Source organism: Sceloporus occidentalis, unplaced genomic scaffold, assembly GCF_023333645.1.
Source record: "Sceloporus occidentalis isolate IW3139 unplaced genomic scaffold, rSceOcc1.0.p SCAF_173, whole genome shotgun sequence".
NCBI lineage: Eukaryota > Metazoa > Chordata > Lepidosauria > Squamata > Phrynosomatidae > Sceloporus > Sceloporus occidentalis.
The window spans coordinates 821,457-836,942 of NW_028317153.1; positions in this window are offsets into that span (position 1 = coordinate 821,457).

Consider the following 15,486-nt stretch of genomic DNA (forward strand, 5'->3'; position numbering starts at 1 on the left):
AACTTAAACAAAAAAGGTCTTCATCATATTGTCTATTTACAACATTCCCACTATCCTGCGCATTGTTTTTATCACTCCTAATCATATCTGAAAAGCCTTTCATACTGTAGTGAGGACAATCAGAACGTGGAAAGAACATTGTGAGCTGCCCCCGGATCACAGAGACCATAACAAACATATTTCCCCAAAAACTGAGCATTTTATTCCTTGATGAAGAGTTTCCTATAATTCAAGGAGATGTACATAATTCATGATCTCATTGGCCGCTGCGTAGCTTGTGACATCACCATCTGATATACATCTCCCTGAGATTTAGATACATTTTAACCATAAAGTAATTCCTAGAACCTCAATTGAATTGTAATTCCATCGCTTTGCCCCTGTCCATCCTATGAAATTTCTAAAAATTCAACAAGTCTCCCAAGACAAGAAATGATTGATATGGAACCTCCCAACTTCCTATTTCTGTCCTCACGTCAGGAACGTTTAGTATGCTTCAGAGATTCTAAAACTTTAAGCATCTTAAACCTTCTTTCACTTTCTTAATCTCTCAGCCGATAATTCCTCAGGCTTATAATGCTTTCAACACTTAATCTTTACACGATGAAGGAAAGTGTTTGTGTTAATTGTATACGTTGCTTCTAAGTACTTAATTAAGTCGTTCATCAATGTCTATTTCATTCTCTGTCAGTCTATTGCTCGAATTTCTTTCACAGTAAATAACCAGGAGTGTGGAGGTGCAATTTCTATGTGACGTGTATGTAAGGAACCTCTTGATGACTCAAAATTCTTTCGAACGATTTTAAAGTAGAAAAAGTATTTTTTTATCTCTGGGCATAGAAACAGGTTTGAAGACTTGAACCCACACAGGGCTGGCCCTGCCAAGGAGCAGAGTGGGGCAATTGCCCCAGGGGGCACTTTTGAAGAGGCCCCAAGCGCTTTTTAAAAAAAAAAATTTAAAGCAGAGGAGAGAGAGGGGCGCAGAGTGGTTTTATCTTACCAAGTTGTCAGTACCCGCTCGGCGCCCCTCTCCTCTGCGAGCCCTCTAGCTCAGTCTCTGGGCCAGCTTGTAATGCTGAGCGCGGAATATGACATCATTACCGGCGCTCAGCAGTGAAGCAGTGCGCACCGTGGCAGAGCAAGGAGACTCGCCGCAGGACTGCTGAAAGGTAAGTGAAGTACAATGGGGGTGTAGATAATAGGGAGGGAGAGGAAGGGTAGATAATGACCCCTGGCGTCGGCAGGGGGGGCGGCATTTTAAACTTCGCCCCAGGCGGCATTATGTCTTGGGCCGGCCCTGAACCCACAGCTTAAAACTGATTTTTATAAGAATATTAAAAGGTGATGCTGCACAATGCTCTTCAACCAATCAGTAAATCACATGACCACAGGGTACAAACCCAAGACAAATCTAAAATACTATATGTAACATAATTCATGATCTCATTGGCCGCAGCATTGCTTGTGACCATCACCTTTTGATAAACATCTCCCTGAGACTTAGATATATTGTAACCATAAAGTTATTTCTAGGCAGTGAAAAGGAGTTAATATAATTTATTCTACCTTCATATAATTAATAAATGCTTGTGCTATGTCTCCTGCGTTCAAGCAGGGATTGCCCTGGTCATTCAACTTGATGATTTAGTTGAATTTGTAGAGCCAATCAGTTGAATATTCCAGGTGTAGATATTTCTATATCACCAATTTATGAAAAAACTGTCAACGTTCCTGTGGCTTTTCCCACCCAAACCCCACGCCTCCTTCCCCACATGAGAAATTTCCGTGGTTACTTTTTTGTGTTTTTTTTGTAAATGTAGATATTTTGTTCTACCAACTAACTGAGGAATATTAAAAAGACCCAAGCGAACTTACTTCAACTTCTAAACCCTGAAAATGAAAAAAGAAGCGTTGGTAGAAATGGTGTTTAAGACTTAGAGGAAGTCATCGCCGTGATTTGGGTGACTTCCATCTTGTGTAAAAACAATGATTCGTTCTCATGGGTTCAGGGTCCCACAAACAAAAAAAACAGGAATTTGTACTATTGCCCTCATTGAATGGAAAATGTATTTTTGTAAGCGTAAAGGCCACGTAAATATTTTATTAAAAAGCTCCTCCGGGAAAACATCAACAGGTTGTCAGCATATTGGTGTATAACGGAAACAATTGTTTTGGTTGTCTCGGCCTGCGTGGTTGAATTTGTTTTGCATCTGAATATTTATTTTGAACCCTCCAGTGAAACTTTTTATCCATATTAAGTATATTAAGTCTTCTGTGTTTTCATACGGGGAACTATTCGGCACCCAAATTATCGCAAGCCGATCATTTCTTGCTACGATGGTTTCTGTTACTTACAGACAGCGCGGGAGGTCCGTCGAGATGGGAAAAAGTAGCACAAGTCTTTCTCAAGCCTTCTTTTTACACGAAGGCTGGAGGGCGGCCTCCAATTTCTTAGGATTACAGGCTTTAATATTTATCTCTGTATTTAGGGCTGGTTTTTCTGATTCACTGTTACTTTCTGTCGAGGTGTTAGAATGTTTCATTCATTCATGTGTGGCCTTGTGATTTAACTGACCTTACCTTGTGGCTGTAGATTGAAAGCTCTAGGTGTTATATAGTTATATTATATATATATATATATAATATAGATATTTAAGACCCATCATATATCTAAAGACTGTACGATCGTTGAAGACATTTGAAAATGGCCTTCCAATTTCTGATCTCTCTTTGCATTCTATTGAACTTACATCAATTCATTCTATTCAGTATACCTAATGCTGACGAAGGTGCATGTCCTAAAGACCCCTTACACGTGTTTTTATCACATCAAATACATAACCCCAACGTGTTTGTGTAATAGAAAAACCCTTTTAATAATTTAAGTAGTCTAAATAAGTTTTGTTTTCTTCTCCCTCTTTCCTTTTCTTTTTACTTTTTCTTATGGGAAAAATTTGAGATTTTAGATTAAAATAAATAAATAAATTAAAAAAAAAAGGAAAGAAAAAAAATGATTTCTCCAGAGGTGGCTTCTAAATGTTGATGAAAGATTAAGCACTTAAGCTGCAAGTATGTGTAACGTAACTTACACAGGAAATTAGTCTTAAGGACGTAAAGCCTTTGTACCGAAGCACGGCTGACAGAAGGAATAAAAAGTCCCAATTACACACGCAATTAAGTTTTGTAACAAGTTAAGGAAAGTTGTTACAGTAATTCATATCTGCCGGAGGAATGGGAACCATGTGTTCTGTGTTTGTAATGACTTTCCGTTACTCTCCCGGCAAATCCCACCTGTAATGCTGCTAAATACGAGATGAAACGCTCGAGGATTACGGGTCGAGGCGAGGATTATGGGTCACTGTGATCATTTTCGCAGCGGTCTGTTTACCTTCTCTTTTTCCCATCCGCACCCTCTCGTTCTAACATGTATTTAAAAAACAAAGCGTCGTGGGGAGTTAAGCTCCGAGATTCATACTATTATAAATAAAAGTGGGTTTTCGGAACCCGTTTCCTATCGAGCTGGATGCAATTTGAGACCAACGCTCCGTGCTAAAGTATACTGGAATTTGTGTTACTGGAAATACAGAGCAGGGAATTATAGTGAAAATATCCTGGTTTTTTTTAATTAATACACTGCAATTAATCAGAATTAGTTAATGGCCAATAAGAAAAAGCTCAGTGGAAAGTCCTGCGCAGGTGTAATATGTGTTTTTTTTAATCAGTAGCGCCTCACACAATGTCGGGCACTGTGGCCATTCTTAAGTAGGACTCATCCATGCTACTCATCTGTAGCCTTACCTGGCTTGCAGCAGTTGCCTATTTTTATTGACACTTCATGTACATATTGTGACCGGAGCCCCCAGTTTCCCCTCCTTTTATTTTTTATATGGCTTTTTCTGTGGATCCTCATGCTGTCAGGCACCATGGGCACTCTTAAGTTGGAACGGCCCATGATCCTCGTCTGCAGCCCAACGTGGCTTGAGACAGTTGCCTATTTCTGGCCATTTGTAAAGATAATTCATGTACAAATTCTAAATTCCACCTTTTATTTATTTTAAAATATATTTTCTGTTTTCTTTTTCTTTTTCTTCAGCAGGTATTCTATAAAAATGAAATATATCCAGCAACTCTCGCTTATCCTCAGCCTCTATGATCAGTCCGAGGTATTCTCAATGGTTCTCATTATGAGATTTCCCAACTTTTATTGTGTTTCCAATATGGCGGCTCCTGTATCCATGTCAGGTGGAATACTAGTGGGTTCATCTCGTGTGTATAGAACTATAAAATGAAAGCTAGAGGTCTCTCTGACTGTATCAAGTCTTGAAACAGCGTCACCTTCCACATTGCGTTCTGCCACTCCAAAGCTCCAGACCTCCCTTTATTTTTGATCCAACTGTGACCCACCCGAGAGCACCTTTTCTGAAATTTTCCATCTTCAGCCCCGTTGTAACATTCATTACACTTGGGGATATTTATCCAGATAAGAGTCTTATTACTGAATTTTTCTTCCAAGTGTGTGAGGGGCTGGCATAGATTAGAGCGCTTACTGAAATCCCAAACAGAGCGAGAGTGTGTTTATTGTGTCCAGTAGATAAACGTTGATTTCTGCTGGTCATTAAACCGCAATTTATTTTTCTTGCAAACGGACACTTGGAGAATTGAAAGTCCAGGCGGTGCCAGGATTGGTGCACATTTCATGAGCTTTCATCAGAAAAACAAAAGATGTGTTAAAAACAGCTGGGAATTCTTATACATTGTGTCTGAAATTCCCCAAAGATAGCAAACGCTCGCTGAGAAAGTGCAGAGAGATGGATATTTGAGATAAGATGTCTGGTTACACAAATAAATTAAGTTGGCCGATCTGTTTGCTGTGCTTTGAATTGTCTTTGGGTCATCGGTGCTAGAGGTCGGAGGTATCCCGACTCACTGAATGGATGGGAATTTAGCTTCTTTTAGCTGGGTTATTGCTTGGACCATACCTTATACTCACCTGGGACCAGGAGAGAAGCTTTTCAGGTTTGGGCAAAAGTCATGTAATTGGGACACGCCTCAAAAAAAGTGGATTAAAATAGAGTGGGAAAGGTGAAAATAAAAATGGTTCATTCACATATTCATTGTGGAATACGGCTTCCCAGAGAAGGCGGACAGAATTCTACCTTGAGTCATTCTAAGGATTTTTAAATGGCAACCTGATTGAACATGATATCTATAAAATGAGTCACCTGGTCTAGCCACAAAGTAGAAAAAATACTAAAAAATAAGACATGGAGAATGTACATAATAGTTGTAAGCCTATATAAGTTGTCTATAATTAATTGTATATAATATAATTTATTAAAATCCAATCCATAAACTCCATTCTCATTTTCCACTGCACAGAGTTGTAACTGAGTAGCTCCCATTTCAGGGTGGTCTCTTGGGCTTCCTCCATTGCCATCCTCGTGTCTTTTCCTTCTGGTTACCTAGTTGTCCTCCCAGGTAACAGTGGGGGGGAAGAGGTCTCTGGGCACAATCATATAACGTGAAACAGTTTCCCAATGTCACATATCTTACTTCTCGTATGAGTCTGTTACTGAAGGAACTCTGTTGCCAGTTGCAAGAAAACAGCGGAAGATTGTTCTTTGTCCTCAGAGACATGGCTCAGAGGGGCAACAGGGCTAAATAGAAGCTGCGGGTCCTGGCTAATGCTGCATCCTGGGAAGTTACTGAAATACAAGCATTGAGCTCCTACCAGCTTCCCAAGCTGGCTATCCATAAAGGTAGAGATACGAAAAACGTAAGCAATGAAACAAAATATATCAAACGCACTGCAAAATAAACGCACCAACCCCATTCTATGTGCATTCTTGGATGGTTGGCGCCTATAATTTACATCTAGGTTCCTTAATTAGAATCTTTGTAAAAAAAAAAAAAAAAAAAGACTGATGAGGTTTGGCCCACAAACTCAGAAATGGGAAAATGTGTCAGAAAAACTGTCGCTTTATGTTACGTTGAAGTGCTTTTGTTTGGGAACTGCTTAAAAACATATGGTCACTTAATAAATAAAAAAAGAAAAATAATAAAACAAAATAAAATTACAAAAACTCTAGACCGCTAATAAATCATTGGACTCCATGTGCGTTGCAGATGGCAGGGTTGGCAATATGTTGCGAGATTAAGTAAACCAGAGTTCTACAGCTGGAACGGATGTTACAGGAAAACTAAGGACCTGATTCTGCTTAAACTTGCATATAAGAAGGTTTAGTAACATCCATTGAAGTCAACGTAAAGGATTCACTTAACCTACAGATGGAGAGAGAGATAGAGATATGACCACGCTTGGTTTCCTCTAGGCTTTGTGAACAGGGGCTGCCATAAGACACTACATGAAGTGGGGAGTTCTCATGAAAATATCTTGCTCCAGCCTCTTGATCTGTTTTCCCCTCTGGAACAATATTGAATCTTTTATGTTCGTACAGCTGACCCATGTGATGTGCCCCTTTGCTGAGAAAGTCGTATAAGGGACAGTCTGGGCATGTATTAGTGTATATGTGTATCCAGGTATCCAGCACATGCCACTAATTGATGCGTTTGGTTCCAAGATGCTTACATTCTAAGCATCTAGTCAGTTCCTTGTCATGTGCGCTCTGATATCCCAATTGCCCACTGCGAAACAAATAATCATCGTGATCCTAACCCAAATTTACAATGCCCATTATATAACATCCTAGACCTCTCCTCTATGGTGTTTTTTTTTTTTACCAATGCTGCAATCACCTGTCTTGATGGTAACAGCAGATAAAGGGGTCGCCTAGGTCCATGGTCTTTCCCCTCCAGAAGCTAACGGCTGTGGACACGGGAGGAACATTCATGCCTGAGTGTGTTGGCTTCAAATATCCAACTTCACGCTCTTTCCTGGGAACACGGGAGAACAAACCTTAAAATGTTTAAATTCACATTCTTTAGGGATTTAAGTCAGTTTTGCTTTAAATTCCTTAAATAATAAAAGATAAACTTGGCAATGGAATCTTACACCCCTAAATTATTTACTCGGAGATCAGTCAGGAGCAGAGCTTAATATCTCACGACAAAGGATTGTTTTATAGAAAATAAAATGTGACTCCATAAGCATAAGATTTACCAAACCTCATACCATTGAGGAAGGGGGTACAGAGAAATATATTCCAAATGATTCTGGAATGCAGAAGACCACATGTGGTTCTCGATGGTTGTATCTGACACTTATGGTTCTATAAGGATGAGGACAACTCAGTATTCTAGATGGTTGTGTACTACTCTTATGGTTTCATAAGAGTGAGGACAACTTAGGGTTCTAGATGGTTGATGCCACCAACAAATCTAAAGCATTGGCGCAGTATATAGACTTAAATTGACTTTTCTGGGATAAATCTAACAGTGTCCAAAGTCTTTGTGCATTCAGATTCCTATTTAAATTTGCCAATGACCAAAAACAAGGAGGGACCTCCAACAAAACAAATGAAAAGGAAGCGGAGAGCTCCTCATTTTCTTAGCTTTTTCACTCACTCTTACTCTACCTACCTTCTCTGCAGACCGCATCCATGTCCCTGCCACCTTTCCAGCAGCTCTGCTTCTTCTCTTTTCTTCTATCTTCTGTCTTGGTTCATACATTTCCCCTTGGTATCAGCTTATTGGAGGAACTGGGAGAGGCTAACCGGGAGGCCTGGTTAACAGAATTGGTACCAGGGAGAAGCGGACAATGAAAGAAGACAGACGAACAAGAAGAGGCAAGAGAAGAAGCGGAGCTGCTGAAAAGGAGACCGGGACATGGAAGCAGTCAGCGGAGAAGATAGGGAGACATTGAGAGAGAGCATGCAAGAGAATGAGACTGTGAGAGAGCTTGAGTGAGTGACAACAAATTTCCGAATGGAAAAGGTTTTTTAATTTCATCCGAACCGAAAATGCAGGAAACTAAATTAGTTGTCCGAATTTATCCAAAGAATTCAGCGTTTTTGGTCCAACATTTTGTATTATATTGATATTTTTCTTTCTAGCAAGACGACTGGTTGATTCAAAACGCTTTTTCCGAATACTATGTGCTCTGAGGGTTTGTTTTTTTTTAAATTAAGCAAATGTACGCAAAGGCCTCCTCCAAGATTCGACCTAACGAGCTGTTAGTTAATTACACTAAATTACCTACTACTTGATGAGCCCGCCCCAGACGTTTGGACAAAACACTAACGCAATATGAATATTGGCCTTTTGCAGTGTAATTGTTGATGGGAACTCAGAGCTGTACAATCTGTTTACAACCGTCACACAATTCCTTAAATTGTGTTCTTAGGCATTTGGCTGCGGCCCTTATGATTTTTACATTTGCCAACATAAACAATTTATTCCGAGCAGAAAAGGTCCCTATCTTCAGCCCATTGTGTGGTTTTATCAGAAAGTTCCAATGGATCTCCTGTGAAAACACAATATCATATTTTTGGGGTAAATCCACAATGGATGTCACATAAAGCCACGTATTTTCCAGGATTTCGCAAGAGGACATAACAAGGTAACGAAGGTTCACGCTTACAGAAAAGTCTAGAATTTTGACAGCTACAAAAAGTTAATTTTTAAATGGCTGAAGGCAATGGACATGTTTTTCTACCTCCAATATGTCACTATGAACTAGAACTTCAATGACGTATGTTAGCTAGCTTTTAATAACTTATTTAATGTGATGCAGGCATGCTTACAATAAAACAGTGTGTCCAAAGGACCGGAAGGCTTTTGCCCCTTACAAGCACCCTAACAATCTGTGTCCTTTAGTTATTTTTTGCTCTGGGTACATCTTCCATGTTGTGCTTTCTTTAATAGTCTAAAAAGAAATAATTCCATATACCGTACCCTCATTCTAAAGTTTAATTCATCGATAGTCCTTGCTGCCATTTTTAATAAGCTCCAATAAGAGGTTTTATAAACCAGGTAAAATATTCTTACGACTTAATCTAGACAAAGGAAGGTACATTGTAGGAATAGATATTTATCAGGTACACCTAGGTTTATCTCTCTTTTTTTAGGAAAATATAAATATATTATAATATATTTAATATATATAATATATAAAATATATAATATATTTTTTAATGCGAATGTTATTCTGCATTACGTGCTGGCCCCTCAGGTTTTAAAAGAGGGAAATATTCAGGATAAAATGTTTGTGTGCTTGGGATAAACAGCTAAAGATGATAAAGACTAATTTCCTTGAAGTCAGATATTCCATGGATGATGCACAGAGAGATTGTAACGGAACCTCCAACCTCCAGAAATCTGCCAAATTCTTTCCTTCTCTCTTTAATGATGAATATTTTGGGGTAAATAAGGAATTTCTTCATAACATGAAAACAAAAAAAAGATTTTATTATTTGCAAAGGAAGAGAAAATGCATAATTCATTAATTTTGTCACAAAATTCTGTGGATTCAATTAGTTGTTTGTTACAAATAAGTAAAAGTCATCTGGTTTGGATTTTGCTTTTATATCCAATCCTTTTCTTAATGTTTTATTCTCCTGTTGGAAGTAAGTGATCAGTATTCCAGTTCCAGATCCATTCAGTCATTTAAAGGTTAGTTTAATGTTCCTCGTGGAAGTTTCTATCACCCTCGGCCATTGTACTAAACGCTGTCTGTAATTCCGATACAGAGTATCTCAGCCGGATTGAAACACCCTGAGGGCACGCTAAACGAGCGATACAAATTATGAAGTTTAATAAAGCACTAATCTCTGCAGAACAATACTTGGTTTAAGATGCCCTGGACCAAACTACGACAATTTTACAATATCATCCAAGTAGCGCATGCTAAATACCTGTCTGCATTAGCGGACATTACATGAATGACAGCTGAAAAGCCTTGTAGGCAATAAGGAAAATGTTCAAGGCAATGCTTCATATGAAGCCAGGACATAGATTTTTAGTACACACAATGTTCTGGGGAACAATAAGTATATTCCAGCAGCTAAATTGAAAATAGATTTTGTAAGAGAAATATAGGAAGCACAAAGACCAGTAATAAAGGAGTTACAATAGTCTAGGTGGGAAAGGATTAGTGGGGACCAAGAACAGAACTCTGGGGTGCCAGTGCTGAAAAGCAGTCATTGGGGTGTTGGTATACACCACAGATAGAGATTGTTGGAGATGTAGGACATGAGCCATGCATAAGACAGACCACGGATGGCCAGAGGACATAGAACATGGGAGAGTCAACCATGTCAAATGTGGCAGAGAGATCAGGACAGGTGATAAGAGGGATAACTTGGTGTCACTTGGTAAGGACAGTTTCTGGGGCAAAAACTAGGTTTAAGAAGATGACCTTGGAGAATGATGTCAACTGCGGAGGTTGGAGGATCTGGGAGGAATAGTTTTGGAGAGTGACTATATGGGAATGGAAATAGGGCAAAATAAGAAATAAACTGACCCAGTGAATGATAAAATAACTCTTTATTAATCTTTGGTGTGCCGCGTTCCCCTTTATTAGACCTGCAGGGATCTGCCACTTGAGTTAACATTTCAGGGCGTGAAAGTCCTGGGTTTAACTTGGCAACTTAATGCAGAAGTTGTAGCTTTAAACCTGCGGAGAACTGACCTGCTACTGACCCACAACTTGAAAACTCAGTCCCTGGGGCCATTAACACACATTCTACTAGAAGTCTGAACACTTCAAAGGGTAAGTCAGACCTGGGGCTTTACAAACCCTGAAGAAAGGCAGCGACACAAAAGCAGTCCATGGCGGGGAGGTCTGATTTTTTTAAAAAAAAATATACAAAGGTGGTTTTTTTCCTCCTTAAATTGTATTATATTTAAATTTTCAATCCTTTCAATGAGAAATCATGTGAAAACATTGTAACTTCTACAAAATTAAATAATGGATCAAAACATCTGATTGAGATGAGAATATATGTCAGTTCATTGCTACATCGGAAATACCACATTCTTTCCTTGTGGGAGATTGGAAATTTAGAGTACATTTGAGTGAATGTATACTGTTTGTATATAGGAACTTTAAAAATGAGACGATCACGACAATCTTCACACAGCCAATCACACAGATCGTATCGTAGAGACTCACTAATGGTGGAAACCTAGTGGTTTTAATAAAGGTCCTTATGGAAACTAGGACTTGTCGGGAGGTAAAGCTGTGAGAAGGTCACCAGTCGGGATGCTCAGATATCATTAAATCAGAGGAAGGAGTCACCTCTAGACTGAGTGACCCTGAGAATCTGCCCATTCTACCCATTCATCATGAGACTGGGGTAAAAACTCTGAGACTCAATGAACAATCGCTGACCATTCCCAGGTATATCACCTGAAGGATTCAAAACCATGAATGGATGGGACAGCTCTTTTCTATGTCAGTTTAATAACGTTTCCAATACTTACAAGGGTCTACAACATATGGGGTTATACTACACTCGGCACGCAAATGCTTTTCTTTGTGTTAGGTGATATTTGGAGTGTAAAGGCTTCCAGCTAATGACTGTAGTGACCGTATGTAATCTATCCAATATCCTAACCCCCTGCAGGGAGAATATATATACCACCTTAAAGCAAAGTGATTATTCTATTGTCACATGTAATAGCCACACAGTCCTTATCTGCAATTATCAGAACAATAACATTCCAGACAATCCGGCATCACCAGGAGGTAGCATGGTGTATGATTATAAAAGCTGCCTATAGTCACAAGGATCCCGGCTTAAGGGGCAACAAATCACTTAAAAAGATGGCCACCTCTTTACAGAGGAACCGTCACATACAAGAGTTTTCCCAAATCTCTATAATATAATACTCCCCTCTGTTACCTCTATGTTACCCCCCCGCTGTATGCAGGAGCCGACATCTTGTTGCCCCCTTACAGGGTTAAATTGCCCCCATTGCCCTGAGATATCTGTGATAATAGCGTTACAGAGGAGCTGCTCATACAGAAACAATCTCTAGCACTAGAGGCTCATGCGCCGTCCGCTAAAACAATGCAGGGAGAGAACAGGAAGCGGCTTACAACTTCCTGTTTGGGCTGGCGGGAGGATTCCGATGCCGTCTGCACTAAGGGATCATTGGAAATGGAGAAAGAATTCCATAAAATTACACCGGCTATTCTTTTTATGTGTCTGAGTTTAAAAATATAGAGTAAAAATGGAAATTTACATTAGAGATTATTTCAGTGCTGTATATAATTTGGGGTTATTTCAATTTACTTGCAAATTACTGGCAGTCTTCAACTCAAGGAGACCTCAACCTTCTCATAGCTTGTAATGGCCAAGTATTATTGGCCGGTATCACTTTCCTTGCGTCTGACTATGTTTACCCGAGTGTTCCAATACCGTGGCCTCTCCGTTTAGCTCAAGAAAAGATTAAATATTTACTTCCCAACTGAATTACTTCTAATCACATGAAATCCTTTTCTCCTTCTAATGGACTGTCCTGCTATCCTAAATGTTGTATCATGCTCAGTGTTACACAGAAATCAGATCGGCCCTTCATGCAGTGCAGGAACACCAGGATATTCTAATCTCTGACCTGGTCACAAACTAGGCGACAAACCAGTCCAATTATATTGGTGTCTACGCTTTACGTTACAAATTTAATCAGAGTTTGATCAATATTGTAAAAGAAATAAATGACCCCCAAAAAGACTAATTTATTCCATGGCAAATTAAATATTTTATGGTTTCTTTCTGGATTTCTTAAGGTGCAGAATAGTATTCAGATGGAAAAAAAAAAACTATAAAATAACCTTTAAATGAATCCAGGCGCAATAAGGATAATATTACTGGCTCCCTAAAAATAAACAAAAATCAAAAACATATTTGCCTGCTAAAAAAAAAACAAAAAAACTAATATGGCTTCCCTTTGTCGGAACGGAAAACTTACATGTCAGTATATATATATACTTAAAAGAGGCAAATTACTTCCATTTGGTTCGACACAGCAATTTCCTTAAACGTCCCATCTTCGGGACTTATGGCAAAAACCCAGCCGTTTGTTTCACTTTTGTGGAATTGTTTCATTATGTGTGGTTTGCGAAGCAGGGAACGGAGTTCTACTGACCCGTTCCTGGCAATACCAGGAAAGCGGCCATGGAGAAGCTAGTCTAGAAGCCAACTGAAAGAAGAAAACGGTTTCTCTTAAAAGATTATTTTTTATTCTGCCTGTTATAAATTTTTGTCACCCTTTTTTTTTTTTTTTTTTTTTTTTTTTTTTAATGTGCCATCCCCAGGCAATCAGCTCAGTCATCGGGAGAATCATCCTGCACCCCATGGAAACGATCAGCCACGTGGTTGGAAGGAGTATCCGCAATGTCATGAAGGAGATTCCCAGCCAGTGGCAGCCGGTGATCTTCCTGCTGGTGCCACTCGTCTGCGTCACAGTCTTGGCTGTAGCCTATTTCAGAAGAAAACAAAAGACCTTCGTCGCTTATCAGGTGTCTCCTCCGAACACCAGGTCCAAGAGCTTTAAACGTGCCATTCAGTCTAGGACTTAGTGTGAAGACGTCGCAGTGGAAAGGCCAATGTGGCCAATTTAACGGATTGTAACCGTTTGGGTGGAACTAAGGCTCATCTCAATTGAATTTCTTAGAACCTAAAAAGACAAAAATTACAATCAACATCAACAACAGAAGAGAAGGAAACCATCCTTGGAGATTACAAAAGGATTATCAACTCTTACTGGGGTTTTAAATACTTGTTTTTTTAGTTCTACTTTTTGTAGCTTTTTTAAGGTCTAGGTAAAGTGAAAATAGGAGATATTTTGGGATGATAATTATCATTTTTCATCGCATAATGTGTATTCATTTTACTATCTTGGAATAGGAATACGTGGACTTTGAAACAGTGAGATTTTAGCTAAAGAGACCAGGATGTCCCTTGTCTTTTCCAATTAAGTCTATGCCTTCGTTTGTGCAGCTCTGACATATTCCTCGCCGGTGTGCAGCGTAGTCTTCATTGCGCATTCCTATAATTCCCGAGTGAAGCCATGGAATGTTTTTGGGGGGGATGATTTTAATTCATTTGGAGTGCAAATGGCAGCTTTTTGACCCAGATGAGTGCTAATAGCATTGTAATTTAGTGTTTAGATCCTCAAAACCAAACTTTTTCAAATTAGCCATCAAAGGAAGGGATTAATTATGTCTGTCTGATGGGGGGGGATTGTAACCATAACTAAAAATGTCATGGTCCTGTGTTTTAAATCTTCACGCAGCTTCAAAGGCGAGAAAATAATTGTGTCATTTCATAGAATTCCTCCAGTTATTAAAGGTTATTTGTGTTATTAAACAATTCGGATGATGTTACAGACTTGGAACAATGGAGCGTCTCTAAACTCTTATTGTAAGATGAGACTGAGTAATTCCAGCTTGTAGGGGGTCAACAGGTTCAGTTATAATATGGGGCAGGTAGCTTGTATCGAGTTATACAAACCCATTGAGGAGATGCGCAACATTCTATGATTTTTGTTCGTGTCGTGAGCTGTCTCTGAAATCTTAATAAATTGTCTCTTTGAGAAAAAAAGTGTCCGAGACCTCCTTGTGATGTTTTTTCACAAACCACAGAATTTCTTGTTTCTTCCTCTGCAGCTGGATCTGAAGAATTTTCGAGCCGTTCCAAAACAAGCAACGAAAATCATTAAAAGAAATACAAGCACTTTGTAGGCCCTGAGAGAATCATAATTTCATCATCCCTCCAGTAAATAAATTGGAACTGAAGGGTGTGGGGGGGTTGCTCTTAATGCAGTCTGGTTTTAAAATACTCGCCCCAACCGAGACTTGTTCAAATCTGTTGTGTTTCTGCCATGATCGCTATTTAGGAACCTAAGTTTTTTTCAGAGCAATATGATGTAATAATTGTTTACTTTTCCAGAAATATTGAGCTTTTTATCATAGGGTTTTTTTTCTGACTTGGGTCTGGTAAGTTTTCCTGTTTATTGTCTGAACTATCACGTGAATCGAGACACCACAAGTGGTTAAATTCTTTTTTTTTTTTCAAAAAGCGCATTCCACCAATTTTCAAAGATGGATACATTTTCATAGCCAGGTTTAGTTAAAGGCTGGTAAAACAAATCAATTGAATACATTTTATTAAAAGCTAAGGTACCCAAAGCCCCTCTGTGCCATAGAGGACTGGCAAGCACCACCACTTCCTTGTGCGGGTAGTTTTTCTACCACGGTGCTGTGCGCCACCGGGTCTGTCCCTGAAATTTATCCCCGAGAGGTGGATGCGCTGAGAGTTTGGGAAATGTCAGCAGCAAACCGCCAGTTGAGTTATCAGGAATTGTTTCTCACCAACGCGGGGCTCAGATCTCGAAGAGACAGAAACATAGTATACGGGGAAAGCATAAAAAATGGCTTGATTCTTCAAAATGTTACAGTAACCAATACTTACAAACTGGAACCCCAAACGACATAATCTGAACGAGAAATGCAGAACATCCATATACAGTGTAGAATTTCATTTTTTACTGGAATTCTTGAAGAAGAAGAACTTTTTCCAT